Source organism: Mirounga angustirostris, unplaced genomic scaffold (genome assembly GCF_029215605.1).
Source record: "Mirounga angustirostris isolate CCGP_5_RB_7025 unplaced genomic scaffold, mMirAng1.0.hap1 SCAF_8, whole genome shotgun sequence".
NCBI lineage: Eukaryota > Metazoa > Chordata > Mammalia > Carnivora > Phocidae > Mirounga > Mirounga angustirostris.
Genome location: NW_026991716.1, coordinates 109,395,930 through 109,411,372, shown reverse-complemented (window position 1 = coordinate 109,411,372; position 15,443 = coordinate 109,395,930). Strand labels below are relative to the sequence as shown.

The window sequence follows — 15,443 nt, the reverse complement described above, 5'->3', positions numbered from 1 at the left end:
CATCTCTAGGAACGCATCCATTTCTTCCAGGTTATCTAATTTGCTGGCATAGAGTTGCTCATAATATGTTCTTATACTTGTTTGTATTTCTTTGGTGTTGGTTGTGATCTCTCCTCTTTCATTCATGATTTTATTTGTTTGGGTCATTTCTCTTTTCTTTTTGTTAAGTCTGGCCAGGGGTTTATCAATCTTGTTAATTCTTTCAAAGAACCAGATCCTAGTTTTGTTGATCTGTTCTACTGTTCTTTTGGTTTCTATTTCATTGATTTCTGCTCTGATCTTTATTATTTCTCTTCTCCTGCTGGGTTTAGGCTTTATTTACTGTTCTTTCTCCAGCTCCTTTAGGTGTAGGGTTAGGTTGTGTACTTGAGACCTTTCTTGTTTCTTGAGAAAGGCTTGTATTGCTATATACTTTCCTCTTAGGACTGCCTTTGCTGCATCCCAAAGATTTTGAACAGTTGTGTTTTCATTTTCATTGGTTTCCATGAATTTTTAAAAATTCTTCTTTAATTTCCTGGTTGACCCATTCATTCTTTAGTAAGATGCTCTTTAGCCTCCATGTATTTGAGTTCTTTCTGACTTTCCTCTTGTGATTGAGTTCTAGTTTCAAAGCATTGTGGTCTGAAAATAGGCAGGGAATGATACCAGTCTTTTGGTACCGGTTGAGACCTGATTTATGACCTAGGATGTGATCTATTCTGGAGAATGTTCCATGGGGACTAGAGAAGAATGTGTATTCTGTTGCTTTGGGGTGGAATGTTCTGAATATGTCTGTGAAGTCCATTTGGTCCAGTGTGTCATTTAAAGTCTTTATTTCCTTGTTGTTCTTTTGCTTAGACGATCTGTCCATTTCAGTGAGGGGGGTGTTAAAGTCCCCCACTATTATTGTATTGTTGTCGATGTGTTTCTTTGCTTTTGTTATTAGTTGCCTTCTATAATGGGCTGCTCCCATGTTAGGGGCATAGATATTTACAATTGTTAGATCTTCTTGTTGGATAGACCCTTTAAGTAGGATATAGTGTCCTTCCTCATCTCTTATTACAGTCTTTGGTTTAAAATCTAATTTGTCTGATATAAGGATTGCCACCCCAGCTTTCTTTTGGTGTCCATTAGCATGGTAAATGGTTTTCCACCCCCTCACTTTCAATCTGGGAGTGACTTTGGGTCTAAAATGAGTCTCTTGCAGACAGCATATCGATGGGTCTTGTTTTTTAATCCAATCTCATAGCCTGTGTCTTTTGATTGGGGCATTTAGCCCATTTACATTCAGGGTATCTATTGAAAGATATGAATCTACTGCCTTTGTATTGCCTGTAAGGTGACTGTTACCGTATATTGTCTGTGTTCCTTTCTGGTCTATGTTGCTTTTAGGCTCTCTCTTTGCTTAGAGGACTCCTTTCAATATTTCTTATAGGGCTGGTTTTGTGTTTGCAAATTCCTTTAGTTTTTGTTTGTCCTGGAAGCTTTTTATCTCTCCTTCTATTTTCAATGACAGCCTATGTGGATATAGTATTCTTGGCTGCATATTTTTCTCATTTAGTGCTCTGAATATATCCTACCAGTCCTTTCTGGCCTGCCAGGTCTCTGTGGATAGGTCTGTTGCCAGTCTAATGTTTCTACCATTGTAGGTTATATATCTTTTCTACCAAGCCGCTTTCAGGATTTTCTCTTTGTCTCTGAGACTCGTAAGTTTTACTATTAGATGTTGGGGTGTTGACCTATTTTTACTGATTTTGAGAGAGGATCTCTGTGCTTCCTGGATTTTGATGCCTGTTTCCTTCCCCAAATTAGGAAAGTTCTCTGCTATTATCTGCTCCAATATACCTTCTGCCCCTCTCTCTCTTTCTTCTTCTGGGATCCCAATTATTCTAATGTTGTTTCATCTTATGGTATCACTTATCTCTCGAATTCTGCCCTCATGATCCAGTAGTTGTTTATCTCTCTTTTTCTCAGCTTCTTTATTTTCCATCATTTGGTCTTCTATATCACTGATTCTCTCTTCTGCCTCATTTATCCTAGCAGTTAGCACCCCCATTTTTTATTGCACCTCATTAGTAGCCTTTTTGATTTCAACTTGGTTAGATTTTAGTTCTTTTATTTCTCCAGAAAGGGTTTCTCTAATAACTTCCATGCTTTTTTCAAGCCCAGCTAGTATCTTTAAAGTGATGATTCTGAACTCTAGATCCGACATCGTACTAATGTCCGTATTGATAGGTCCCTGGCAGTCGGTACTACCTCTTGTTCTTTTTGTTGAGGTGATTTTTTCCGTCTTGACATTTTGTCCAGAGGAGAATAGATGAATGAGAGAACAAAATGCTAACAGGGTAACAATGTCCCCGGAAAATATACTCTAAACAAATCAGAAAAGACCTGAAGCCGGGGGAAAAGAAAGGGAAAGAAAGAAAAAAGAAAAAGAAAAAAAAAGAAGAAGAAAAAGATAAAAACAAACAAAAACAGAACAAAACAACAAAAAAACCAGATTATGATCAAATATGATCAGGCTGGTGCATAGATCAGTACCACACACTAGATTTTGGGTGTATTTTGGTCTGTTAGAAGAAAGTGCCTCCCAAAATTTTAAAGAAACAAAAACTTATATATGTACAAAATAAGGGTTGATATGATGAAGGGATGGAATATGACTGTAAAGATGAAAATTATAAAAAATTTTATAAAAGGAATTGACAAGAAGTTGTTTGAAAAAAGAAGAGGATTTAAAAAAAAAGAAAAAAAAAGGGAGAGAATGTGATCAGGCAGGAGAGTAGAACAAAACCATACACTAGAGATTTAGGGTGTATTTTGATCTGTTAGAAGAAACTATCTCAAAATTTTAAAGAGAGAACAACTTATATATATATGCCAAAAATAAGGGTAACTACTATAAAGGGATAGAATATGACTGTAAAAATGAAAAATAAAAGTTTTTTTAAAAAGGGATTGATAAGATGTTGGTTGAAAAAGGGAAAAAGAAAAATTCAAAAAAAAAAAAAGACAGTTAAAAAAATTAACTTTGAAAGACTGAAGAATCATGGTAAAAAAGCCATGGATTCTATGTGCAGTATTCCCCTATCGCTGGAGTTCTGCCGTTCTCATTGATCGGTAAACTTGGTCTTGGCCGGCTGTTCTCGCTGATCTTCTGGGGAGGGGCCTGTTGCCGTGGTTTCCAAATGTCTCTGCCGGAGGCGGAACTGCCCCCGCCCTTGCCCGGTCTGGGCTAAGTAATCTGCTCGGGTTTGCTTTCAGGAGCCTTTGTTCCCTGCAAGCTTTCCGTTCAGCTTTGGAGGCGGAGAGTGAAAATGGCGGCCTCCCAATCTCCGCCCTGGAGGAGCTGAGAACTCGGGGCCCCGCTCCCCAGTGAGCCCCCAGAGAAAAGCCGTCAGTCACTCCCGGCTCCCCGGTCTCTGGCCGCACTCTGTGCTCGCCCGGCCTGTGACTGCGCGTTTCTATCTCTGGCACCCAACCCCGGGTGGAGTCTCCAAACCCAGCAGATCCCTGTGTGCACTCCCGCGCGGCTCCTCCCGGGGGAGGAAGGTGAGTCTCCCCGGATCTGCCGCTTGTTGGGTCCCTGCTGGAGGAGCAGGGGCCCGACTGGGCCGCGGATCACGGTTTATGGCCACCCCGAGCTGAGAGCCCGCGCCTGGGCTCTGCCTCTGCAGCCGGCTTCCCGGCTCCGATCCCTGGGAGCTCTGCCACACTCAGGCACCCCCGGTCTTTCTGTGACCCCGAGGGTCCTGAGACCCCACTGTCCCGGAGGGTTGCACCCCCCGCTTAGCCACCGGAGTGACGTCCCTAGGCGGAGCAGACTTTTAAAAGTTCCGATTTTGTGCTCCGCGGCTCTATCACTTGCCAGAAGCGGCCGACGGAGGCCCCTCCCCCGCCGTCTATCCTCCCGCATATCGCCTGGGATTCACTTCTCCGCACATCCTACCTTCCAGAAAGTGGTCGCTTTTCTGTTCAGAGAGTTGTTGCTATTCTTTTCTTCGATCTCCTGTTGAGTTTGTAGGTGTTCAGAATTCCTATATGTTATGTCTGATTTATGTCTATGCCCCTCTGAGTGAATTTTAGATAGTAATAGGAAAAGTGGAAGTGACTCTTAATATTTATGTGGAAATTTTCTTCCCAAATATAGCAGTAAACAAAAGAAATTCTCCTTTCGGTTAACACCCACTCTGAGCTAGAATTGTGATAGTTATCCAGTTGAATTCCTGAGACCAGACGAAATCCAGGTTGCCTACTCCTCTGCCGTCTTGCTCTGCCCTATAGAGCTTTTTTAAAAACACTTCAACTTCCTTAGCTTTCAAATCTACAAAGTCTGTTTCCTTTTTTGTGGATACAGAATTCTCAAAGAGCTGAGGATACTTTTAAAAGTTTGTTTTATTTATTTTATCTGTCTCTTTTATGTTGTTGTTCTCTTTTTACGGTTATTGTTTGCTTTCATGAAGTTTCTTGGTTTTGATTTTCCTGAAATTATTGGTAATTCTTTTGTTTTCTGAAAATTTTATATTCAAGTAACCCTATCTACTAGAATATGACTTCTAGTTATGTTTATGATAAGCTCTTTAGTGATATGGTGTAGAAATACTTCAAATTATGTAACTACTTACAGATTTCTTTCCTATTTTCAAAAATAACTATAGATTTATTATTTTAAATATAGATATTTTTAGATATAGTGATATTAGTTTGTGACATTTTAGACAAAATAGCAGCTAGATCTATGTATTCCTTTCTCCATATTGATCCAATTCTCTTAAGTATTTTGAAATTGTTAAAGATTATTATATTCCCTTTCATACTATATTCATGGGTAGATATAGGTATAGATATAGTTAGACATATAAGTAGATATTATTTTTATTTTCTTTTATGGTAACTTAGGCATATGAAGAGGTAGAATTGTATATTCATCCTGCCATATTGATCTAATCCTCTCAGTATTTTATTAACTGTTAAAATAATGATTAACCAATTTACTCATCTGGATCACAAGCTCTTAAAAGTACATGTTGAATCTTTTTGTTTTCCATATATGCTTTGTACATGACATTGGTTTGATAAACTTCTGCTGAATTAAAATGAGTTAAATTGAATAAAGTTCCTTAAGCACCAAAAATTTTGTTTATTACATCTAGGCCAAGCATGAATCTCCAGAGGGACAGAGAGAATCATAACTTTTCTTAAATAACAAGATGGTGAAATCAATCAAATAATAGTTCACTGAATCAGGTAACCAATTTCTGTGATTTTTTTTAAATGTGTGAATCAACAATTTGATCAGCTGAAATAATACGATATTTTAGTAAAAGGGTAGTATTTTCATACATGAATCAGATTGTCCTAAGTTCTTTAATTTTACTCACAAGTCTTTCTCACTAAAAGAAAATATAAATCACTAAAGTTATGTCTCAGTTTGTAATTATTTGGACTCTTTCTATTGGATCCAGGCAGTAGTAGTCTCTTTCATGGGTGAAAAGAGAAAAAATTAAAAATAAGACTTTCTATTTTTTCCTATATGTTATGTCTGATTTATGTCTATGCCACTCTGAGTGAATTTTAGATAGTAATAGGAAAAGTGGAAGTGACTCTCAATATTTATGTGGAAATTTTCTTCCCAAATATAGCAGTAAACAAAAGAAATTCTCCTTTCGGTTAACACCCACTCTGAGCTAGAATTGTGATAGTCAATAAGTCTCTGTGTATATCCTCACTGTGTAGATGAAGCTATTAAAGTTTGGAAAGATTTCCTTCACATTTATTAAGATGGCTAGTATTAAAAAAAACAATCAAACAAACCAAAAAGAAAATAACAAGTATTAGCAAGGATGTAGAGAAATCAGAACTCTTGTTCGTTGCTGGTGGGAATGAAAGTGGTGCAGCCACTTTGTAAGACAGTATAGTGGTTTCTTAAAAAATTAAAAATAGAATTATCATATGATCGAGCAACTCTACTTTGGAGTGCATAGCCAAAATAATTAAAAACAGACACTCAAACAGTTACTTGTATACTCATGTTTATAACAGCATTATTCATAATAGCCAAAGGTGGAAGCAACCCAAGTATCTATCAACAGAGGAATGGATAAACAAAATGTGGTATATACATACAGTGGAATATGAGTCAGGCTTAAAAAAAAAAAAAGAAATTCTGACACAAGCTATAACATGGATGAATGTTGAGGACAGTATGCTAGGTGAAATAAGCTAGTCACAAAAATATAAATACTGTATGATTCCATTAATATGAGTTAATTCAGAGTGACAAAAAATAGACCCATGTTTGCCAGGGGCTGAGAGGAGGAGGGAATGGATTGTTGTTTAACAGGTATAGAGTTTCAGTTGGGAAAGTCAAAGAAGTTCTGGAGGTGGATAGTGGGGATAGTTGTAAAACAATGTGAATGTACTTAATATCACAGAACTGTACACTTAAAAATGGTTAAAATGGTAAATGTTATGTATATTTCACCACACACATACTCAGAAAGGTTAAATAAAATTGCTAAATTTCTGCTACTGGTAAATGGTAAGGTGAGAATTCCAACCGAGGCATGTCTTCATTCATTCCATCAGCAAACTACTGTATTCCTCGTATATGCCAGACACTAGGCTAGTGTTCACAAAGTGTGAAAGAGAGATCCCTGCCCACTTGGAACTTACATTCAAATTGGAGGGGAAAGACAATAAGTCAAAATAATTAAAGTATAAATTTTGTGGTATCTGAGAAGGTGATGAGAGCTACTGGTAAAAGGAAAATTGGAACAAGGTGGGAGGAATTGGGTCTGGCAGTATAACTAACTTCTAAACTCAGGCTTCATCCACAGACCTATGTTGTCTGTCAAGATATAGTATTTCAGAAAAAAATATGGAAGTTTTCTTTATTTTGGATGTGTTTTTGTTTTGTCTGTTTTCCCATTTCCTGTAAGTACTTTATTAAGAAAGTAAAAATAAGGCATGTTTTATTTCTCTTCAGAATCAGAATAGAGCTCTTTAGAACAATGCATTGAAATAATATTTCTCTTGTAAGAAAACCTCAGTGTGTAGGTTATTGTCCCTCTTACAAACCTAGGAAATAAAAGACATATGGAGCTTGGAGAAGACTCATACACCGTAAATGGGAAAAATGTTCTTGAACAATACAAGAATTCTCAAACTTCCAAATATGGATAGTAATACATCTGTATGAACATCCTAGATCTGGATTTTGCCAGTTGTGGATTTTGTCAATTGTGTGGCCTTTAGCAAGCCAGACTTTCTTCTAAGCAAAACGGGAATAAAAATATCAACTCTATTCATTTTACAGGGCTACTGTAATAATCAAATAACATAATATTAGAGAACCAGTTTGTTATTTGTCAAACACTATATAAAGATGACTTAGGCAGTGGTAATAGTATTATTACAATATATGCTTTACTTTTCGCTGAATATGAAGAGCTGATTTTGGAAGACCCACAGTTTCTCTAAATGCAAACCAAGGCCTTAAATACTCACAACACAAAGGAAAGAAGGAAGAATCAACTTCTTCCTCAATGGAAGTGCCATAGCTCTAACTTCATAGGATCTTTTTGGTGCGGAGTAAGGGATTGCTAATGGAAGCATCGAAATCACAAAAGTCCTTACAACCAGCCATTTTATTCAGATTGTATGAAGCTTTCTTGATTTTAGCATTTTTTTTTCTCTTCTAGGGAAATAATTCTTCCCTTTTCATATTTATAAGAGTGTGAGTTCAATAAGTGGTGAAAATCTGGAGACCAAAAAAAAAGAAAAGAAAAAGAAAGAAAGAAACCAATGCATAATTTACAGTTCAGTGTATCCATCTACTGCCAGTATAACAGAGCTCTAATTTACTCACCAAATGAAAACGCTTACGTTAAATAGGAATTAGGTCACTCATTGGTGTGTAAGTATACATATGCACTGAGGCACTGGTCCCACACTGGGACCAAATGTGGCTATCCTAGAGAGAAGTGACTGCTCATGTACAAGACTGAGAACTCAATTCATGATGCAGCTTTAAAAAAATATAAATGCAATATTTATGTGTGTGTGTATATCTATACCTATCTCTCTCTATATATTGTACCTATTATACCATATTGTAATGACATATGTTGTTGTTGGTTAACTCCTGGAAGACAGAGTCCCTAATATTTACTGCAACTCTTGGCATGTGGATGGTAGAGTATCACAGCTCTTATCTTCTGCAGAATTCAGTGCTGAAAGTCTGAGTGGTCAGTGGTTTGTAGTATGACCCAGGGAATGCCTGATTGCAAAGGATATTTGCTCAGAAGAGAATTTGAGAAAGGCTTAGAGGATGCCTGGCCCCAGCCAAGAAGACAAAGGTTCAGGGCATGGCTTAGCCCTCCTAAGTGTACTAGAGCACTACCTCATTTCCATATTGGTTTTTGATCTAGAAAACTCTTAGTTGTGTGTACCACAAATCAGAAACCAATATCAGTGGAAGGAAAGCTCAAACTTCAAGTCCTATATATTGAGATGTCACAAATATGACAGGGAAAGCAAAGTGAGAACAAGTTGAAATAGAATGAAGCAGGGAAATAACTGGGGATGAAAGAATAACACACTGCAAGCAAGGACAGAGATTTGGACATGTGTGCTGGCCATGCTCTATGGGTGAAAGTCTCTATGGAGAGTTTCCACAGTCATCCTTAGAGCCTTCCTCTTTATTTGCCCCAGGTCATTCTTCCCACTCTGCTTCAGATCCTCTTGCCTTCATTTGTTTTCCCTTCTTTTCCAGATTGTCCCTTTCTGATTGCTCTTTACAAGGTTGACTTGGATGGAAAGTCTGTCCAGATCAAATGAGGTTCACCTCAAGACATGGCCTTCTGTATTTTTCTCCTCACATCTAAGCCCTAATAGCTACTGGCAAGTGATATCCCTCATCTTCAACTATTCTAAATTCCAAGGACATAAGAGCCCCAGTAGAGTACTCTGGATCCCCTAATTCTAGTTATTTGGGAAAATTGACATCTTAAGAAATTTTTTTTTTAATTACATGTGTATGTTTAGCTCTTCATGCACAGCTTAGTTCATGGGAAAAACAAGTAACTTTGATAAACTCTATTTCAGGTATGATGAGTTTGGTGTAAGTATATGAGACTGCCCTGTAGCAGATCAGTTTATGGGTCTAGAGTCACGCAAAAGGTTGGGCAGAAGACATCAATTTAGGAACTATCAGATCCCGGGTTTTATTTCCTGCTAAACTTCTCACATACTTTCAGTTATCATTACAATATACAGATGTAATCATGTCATTGCCTATATACAAAAATCTTCAATGAATCCCTAGAATATGAAAAATAGAGTTTTAATACTTCAACATGGGCATCAAACACCAAAATTTGACCCTTTATAGACTTTTCCATTTAATTTCTCCACCACTGGCTTTCCACAAACATGCTTGGCAATATCCCAATTTCAGACCTTCCTTTAAGTTGTTTTCTCTCTTTAGATTGCATTTTCTCCTAATATCCAACTTCTGAAGTCTAGTCTCTTCATCGAGGCCCCTTAAAATTTTTGTTCTTCTAATATGAAAGAAATTTCTTCTGCACAATATTTTTTTAAAGATTTTATTTATTTATTTGAGAGAGAGAGAGAGCAAGCAAGAGCTCAAGAGCAGAGGGAGGTAGAAGCAGACTCCCTGCTGAGCAGTAAGCCTGATGCGGGGCTTGATCCCTGGACCCTGGGATCATGACCTGAGCCGAAGGCAGCTGCTTAACTGACGAAGCTACCCAGGCGCCCCACACAATATTTTTAATAACAAAATTTTTATTTATCATGAAGCTGTTTGCCAAAAAAATTGTTCCTCTATTTTATCAACATATCTATTTACCAACTTATGTCTGAACATTTTTATTCAATCTCTCAAGAAGTCAGAATAGCATATTTAAGATAGATTCTGTGCTGTTTGGTGATTTTCAAATTTTCCAAAGGAAAAGATCTGGCTCCTCTAAGAAGTCTTTTATTCCTGTCAGGTAATTAATCTTCATGAAGAAGAGGCTTTGAATGAGAAATTGGAGATGAGCATGGAAAGTATACAGTTATAAGTTTTATGGTAGAGTGTACCCACCAGAGCTAAGCTGAGGGAAAGTAAGTTACATTTCATGTTCATAAAATTATAGGGGACAATTAAATAGATCATTAACTAATTAATTTAAAAGATGACTCCAGGGACCTGAACTGTCCTTGGGAACAGAAGAGTGGAAGTGGTTATGGATACCTCAGAATTGTAAAGGAAAAAAAGTACTTTTGTAAACAACAAAACCAAAAACCAAAAACAAATGTAGCCTATTCAATAGCATGGGATTGTGATAGAATAAGCTATGTTTAGAGAATAACCAGCATTTTGGTACAGTGGAAGTATCATGGGCATAAGTTAGGTAGAGATTAGAGTTTGAGTGAATTTGTAGACCATACTAAGATGTTTGGATAATTTTGATCAGAGGATTTTGCCTGGTGTTACATTGTATCATATGCTTACTTCCACTTCATTTAAATTTTTCATAAATACTATTTTAATGATTATATATTCTGTAAAATTATTATATCATGATTTGTTTAAGGATTACTTGGATATTGGGTATTTAGGTATTTTTGTTTTGTTTTGTTTTGTTTTTCACTATCACAAACATCACAACAGTAAACACCATTGTAAACTTTGCTTGTGATAATCCATCTCTGATTATTTCCTAGTAAAGGTACTTCTGAGGTAAGACTAGAAACATATTACATTCAAAGAAGCCAGACATAAGCATGGCCCTATTCCAGGTGTTCATCTTTTCTTAGATTAGAAAAATGTTGGGTTGTTACAACAGCCTATTAATTAAACTCCTGCTTCCAGTCTTGCACCCCTCCAATCCATTCCCTACATTAAGCCAAAGTAAACTTCCCAAAATATAAATCGGATCCCATCCTCCCTACTAAACTTTATGCAAGGATTCCTTAATGTGTCATGTATAAAGTATTCAAATTCAAGAGCATTTTAAGACTTTTAATACATATTACCAAATTGCTTGCTGGAAGGTTGCGGTAACTCATACTCAAACAAGCAGTGTACAAAGAATGGATCTTATCATGCCTTCACTAACATATGGTATTCTCATTTGTCACATATGCTGTAATGATCTATTATTGTCTGTCTCTTCCATTAATTTATTAATTAGTTACAATCAGGAATTCTGTCCTATTCATCTTTGGATCACAAAGCCCAGTGCAGTGTTAGTGAACAATGAGTGAATTAATACTACCTAACAAAAGTACTTCATCTGTATGTAGAAATTAAGATCCTTTTATCCTTTGCTCTGCTGAGATTTAGGGAAAGACAGGGTCAAGGCCAGAAGTTGAGGGTTCAAACAACGGTTGAAGTATCAGACATGGAGCCAAAGATCAAAGTAAGTAATACAAAAGCCATTAGTTCAGGACATCTGACAAAAGTCAATCTCTTATGGATGATTCCATTCTTGTTTTAGATGCTCCAACATACATGCTGTTTATTAAGTGATATGTAGTTATTTTGACTAAAAAAACCCAAGGTGAGGAGATCAGGTGATATAGCCCCACTTCAGTTATGTTCACATGAGGAAAGTCTTCCTATTGGAACTAAGAGATATGAGTTTCATATGCAAGGCAGGCAGTGTGCAGGGGAGGGTCATTCACTTCCATGAGAAGACTCATGGGTATGAATCCTTCCTAGAGCAGTGGGACTTTCAAACTTTAATGTGTATATAAATCACTGGGGAATCCTGTTAAAATACTAGATTCTGATTCAGAAAACCTGGCTGGAGTCCTGGTATTCTGCATTTCGAACAAGCTTCCAGGTGATGCTTGTGTTGCTGATACATGGACTATGCTTTGAGTAGGAAGGCTCTAACATATTTTCTCCTTCTTCATCTGCTTAATGAGAATTTTACTACTTACCTCAAAATATTGTTGCGAGACTTAGATATCAAAAATTTAGGCAATGTAACTGGTTATATAAATACCTCATTGATACTCTTTGTAGAATTATCATTTCATCATTTCCAGTGGGTCTCAAACTTGGCTAGACATTAGAATCACCTGGGGAGTTTTTTAAACATACTGATGCCAGGGCCTCCTTCAGACCAGTTAAACCAAAATCTCTTGGGATAGAGACCAGGCATGATTATTTTTATAAAGCTTCGTAAGTAATTTTTTTTTGGACAATCCAAGGTAAGCCAATGACACACATCTTTATCAACTTTCCAACTGTCTCCAAAGCTATGAGAAAATTTTAGTTATTTGTGTAGCTAGGTCTCGGGGCTGTTATAATCTTCTAATATAAGGTAACTATGTGCTGATGAATTGAGGGAGCATCTGAATTCTGAGAATGGGGCTCCAGACCCTCCTTTTGCATATCAGGTACTTTGAAGAGGCATAGGGGAAGCACCTCATGGGGATCCACTCTTTGGGCATCTGGTAGGGATCTCCAACTCAGCAGAGCATCAGAAATCAGACTCACCTCTAGGGGTGTGCACATATATGGATTCCCAGACCTCACCAGTCGGTAGACAGAGCTCTGACATCTGGCTGTTATTTTAATTTTAACTCCTTTAAAATGTTTCTTAGGGATTCTGATGCCACTAAGTTTGAAATAAATACATGCTAGAGAAAGAGAAAGTGAAATTCATCTAATATGTCCTATGATAATACCTCTAATAGTGAACAAAGTCTAGCTGTATCTTTAATATCACAAATAACAGCAAAGCCTTTCTTGATTGTGACTTTAGCTTTGCTGTGCCTTGAACTTTTCTGCTTGTATATGTATTGATAGGCCTCATAGAAAAAGGCTCAAAAAGTGTTCTGTTATGTTTTAACTATAAAGTACCCTTTAAAGAACTTTCTCTTTTATGGGAAAATCCAATTGAAGTGTCTCATGATGATCAAACACAATTATTTACAGAGGAGTATATTGCTTCAGAAAGTATAAACTACCAAAGACAGGGTCCTTGACCTGAGAAGCTTAAGCTTTAAGATAGGGGTAAACACAAGTAAGATAACAGTAAAACAGCATTGGTCTCAAGGTTGTAGAGGGATCAACCTGGAGACCGTGGGCAAGCTGAGTGACATTATTCACTTCCAGTGCCTCATGAAGTACGCTGACTTCTAGAAAACCTATAGTAACTTTGGGACACAACAATAGTGGAGAATTTGAGGTTTTAGTTTCAGGCTTTCATAGGGAAAGTTGAAAACAAAATAGTCACTTCAAAGTGTGGTTTTAGCTTCAGTTAACATTCTACAGATGAGATTTATCACTATCTAGGCCAGTGCTAATTTGGTTTTGAAGATCTTATGAGTGGATTGTTTTGTGATGCCAAGACTTTTTCATAGGTCCATTTAATGTCCAGTGTTTTCTTTGTTAGATTAAGAGATTTATATTTTATTTATTTATTTTTTACTAAAGCAGCCCAATATAATGTATTAAATAAATATGATAGAAGTTAATCAAATGCTTATCAGCCTCAATTTCATTTGCAATTAGTCTTTCTGAGTATTTTGGCTTTGGCTCCATAACATTAGTATAAGAAGGAAAATATAGTCAAATCCCAATGTGATATTTGGTCATTAATAGTTTAATGTGTGTTTATTTTTCCTTCCAGATTTTTATTTCAGAAAATAAATCCTAGATTATGTTCTCAAAGGAATTAGAACTATTTCTGTGTATCTATTCCTTAAAACCCTCTAGGCCTTTCTCCCCCCTCCTTGTGGTTCTTATAAAGGTTTAACAACTGGCAGCCCTGGAATCTGATGACCTCTTTCTTTCCTTTGACTAGATAAGGTAGCACAGCTGCTAGTAAGTTTTCCCACAGACTCTGCCAATGGTGCTTGTGGGGAGGGGTGTCCTTCTGTGGACGGAGAGGTAATTCGATCTTCACACGGCTCAGACCTGAGCCTTGTCAGAGTTGAGACTGTGTGCTATATTAAATTACATTCAGTGTTTTCTGTTCTACTCCTTGAACTACTGTTCACAGAGACCACCCAACCTACAGCACTTTCTTGAGCCCATGGGGAACCCAGTTATAACTGTCCACATGGCCATTCAGCCAGCAGGCTGTCTGGAGCTGGCTTCTTCAGAACCCACTGATAATGTTTCTGGCAGGACAATTTCACATCTCCAGTGAAATCTCATCACATAAGGAAAGTTAATAATCTTTGGTGAGAAATGACTTGTGCTATGAACCTGCAGAGCAGGAAATTGAGAAGCAGTCAGGCAAAGTTTAGAGATGAGCAGTTTGGTTTTGGTGCATTGCCTTTCCTTAGCCGGCCCTAACTACAAGCTATTCTGTGTCTGTATTTGTAGCTTCTTGTGCCCCCACCCTTATCCCCTAGTTCACTGATTTTCAAACTCTAGTGTGTACCAGACTCAGATTCCAGGGCCTCCATAGAGATCCTGGAATCCATGGAGAGATTCTGATTCAGAAGTCTGGTGCTACATGTTTAACAAACACCAGGTGCTTATGACTCAAATGATCTAAGGATTACACTTTGACAAAGGCATTAGTAACAAAATGCTATCAATCAATCCTCTTCCCACATATCAAGAAGAGTATATATTTATATTTTACTGTGAATTAATGTGTGATCCTACTCTCAAAAAACTTAAATTTTATTGGGAGATGTAGAGAAAAAAACCTATTCCAAGATAGGTATACAAAAACAGTAATACAGTTGACCATAATCTACTATTGACTGAAAGCTTTACTGATATCATCAACAGTTCAACACATATTTTGTATATGTATTATGTACTATATTCTTACAATAAGGTAAGCAAGAGAAAGAAAATGTTACTAATAAAATCACAAGTAAGAGAAATTCATTTACAGTACTATACTGTATTCATAAAAAATGTGTATAAGTGGACCTGCGTTCACACCCATGCTGTTCAAGAGTCAACTGTATAGACTGTAAATGCTGGATAAATTAACAAAAGGGGCACTTACTATTATCAGCTGTGGTCATAGAAATCTTCCTAATATTTTAATCTCTTCATTTTTGGAAAAGTTACTTTTGAAACAAAATTTTAAGTGGGAGGGAACCAGTGATTTTTGCCTACAATCCCAGCCAATGGTAGAAATGAGTTTGTTAATGGCTTAATTTATGAATAGAATACATTAAGTACATGTTATGTGAAAGACATTTTTGTTGTTGTTGTTCTTGAAGTCTCTTCATATCTACTCTGGTCAGAAATTAAGTGTTCATCATTCTTAAATTTCCCTAAAGCAATAGAACATGTCCAGTATATTTGAAGAGGAAAAAGACATCCTCTAAAATTAAGCTCAAGGAAAACACTGGGGCTCTTTGGAAGTCAATTCACTCTTATAAAGTCTAATGAGGGATTTAAAGACATTTTAATATGGCTCAATTTATTACACCAGCAACAACTGGTACTGCTACTGCTACTTTTG

The 15,443-nt window shown here is 36.9% G+C and overlaps 1 long non-coding RNA gene across 5 annotated transcripts in view; it reads left to right on the top strand.

Annotated features, from left to right (window-relative positions):
• Positions 1-15,443, top strand: part of LOC123836583 (uncharacterized) — a 104,069-nt gene that overhangs the window by 44,774 nt on the left and 43,852 nt on the right. For all 5 annotated transcript variants that reach the window (XR_008505380.2, XR_008505381.2, XR_008505382.2 and 2 more), the window contains exon 4: positions 5,133-5,226. This is a non-coding gene — a long non-coding RNA (uncharacterized LOC123836583). The remainder of the gene's footprint in view (positions 1-5,132; positions 5,227-15,443) is intronic.